Source organism: Rosa chinensis, chromosome 6 (assembly GCF_002994745.2).
Source record: "Rosa chinensis cultivar Old Blush chromosome 6, RchiOBHm-V2, whole genome shotgun sequence".
NCBI lineage: Eukaryota > Viridiplantae > Streptophyta > Magnoliopsida > Rosales > Rosaceae > Rosa > Rosa chinensis.
In genome coordinates, this window is record NC_037093.1 from 5,149,922 (window position 1) to 5,151,533 (window position 1,612).

General features: G+C 37.2%; 1 long non-coding RNA gene across 1 annotated transcript; it reads left to right on the top strand.

Moving 5' to 3' along the window:
• The first annotated feature begins 203 nt into the window (after positions 1 to 203).
• Positions 204 to 1,111, top strand: LOC121049777. The gene is made up of 3 exons (XR_005801323.1): positions 204 to 362; positions 596 to 651; positions 1,041 to 1,111. It is a non-coding gene; the product is annotated as an uncharacterized LOC121049777 (long non-coding RNA).
• The last annotated feature ends 501 nt before the right edge of the window (positions 1,112 to 1,612 follow it).

Consider the following 1,612-nt stretch of genomic DNA (forward strand, 5'->3'; position numbering starts at 1 on the left):
TTGTTTTGGTGTAGAGAGTGAGAGAGAGAGAGAGAGAGAAAGAGAGAGGGAGAGAAACTGTCAAAGGGAAAAAGGAATGATTGATCTAGATTTAGAACGAAGGAGAAGAGGATCTGATTCTGGGTTTGTTTTGAGTTGCTCGGGGGAATTTGATTTGCTTTTGGCTTGCTGCTTCTGAGCCTTCTATTTGTTTTGGTGGAGAGAGAGAGCGAGAGAAAGAGAGACTGTTAAAGGACAAAAGGAGTGATCGATCTGGATTTAGAAAGAAGGAGAAGAGCGATTTAATTTTCGGTTTGTTTTGGCTTGGTCGGAGGAATTTGAGGTTTACTGGTCGTGTTGGAAGGGGTGTGCCTGAAGAAGAGGTAATTGTTTATAGCCATCAATCGCTATACTGATGTTTTATGAGGTTTTGGGATCTAGTTCATGGGGCTTGCTTCTGTATTGGCTGAGCAGCTTAACTCTGATCTCTGTCATTGTTTTTGGAAATGCATATATCATCTTTTGGTAGTTAGATCTGAGAAAAATCGGAGTTAAGTCTGATCCATTTGCATACCTGGCTGAGACTTAAGTTGTTTTCTTCCAATTTTGTTTGCAGGTCATTGTGAGACAGAGTAAAAGTCTGATCTTTTAATATATCGAATAGCTGTAAAGGTAAATGATCTGCATCTTTATTTCCTTCATATATGTATATATTCCTCAATTGCATTAGTGACCATTAGTGCAATTGCAATATGAGATAAAGGAGAGTAGAGTTAGGAGAGTAGTGTGCTGCAGACTTGATTGTTCAATATTTTAAAGTAACTGAGAAGGTGACTGGAAAGATGAAATTGAACAAAAAAGTGCCTACCTTTGTGTATGATTTGAATGATTCGGCAAAAGGTGTGTGAGATATAATTTACCAACCAAGTGATTTTTGGTTTTGTATTATGCATAATAGACAATATGTGAGATATTATGATTTAGGGAAACATAGGAAAACGGCTTTCAATGTGGTTTAAGGTGGTTATATTCTCATACTAACCTGTCTTCTATTTTAACAGGATATCGCTAGGCGTGCATTACACTTTGTAGGAGATAAAGCATGTTGCCTCCAACATAAAGGATTCTGAAGTTAAACAATTTATTTAGAATGGTATGGTCCTAACACCCCAAAGATTGTCAGGAGAAGAGCTTCTGTCCACAGAGTGGAGGGGGTTTGGTTAGACCCTCACAATCGATATTTCTCTCCCAACATTTGCCATCAATTTCCTGCTAGTAGTAAATTTCTGGATATTTGCAGATTTTGAAGAAATTTTATAAGCAGTGTGATCCTGGTCAGTGCTCACTGTTTCAGACTCCTTTTCTAAATTTTATTCCCAGCTGAATTACTATTTGTTGTTGCACCACTTTTTGTATAGATAGAACTACAGCAAGCAATGTTTTTGGAGAGACTCCATGACCAACTTTTGATAGGCCAACACCTTTTGTATATATACACTTAGAGCAACTAGAACAACTCTTTTTTGGAAAATGTTCCAGCAGCAAGTGTAACAAAGTTGACCTTAAACTAAGATAGCCTATTTTTTGAAAACTACTATAATGGAAAATGTTGCCAGTGGAAACTTTGATAAGA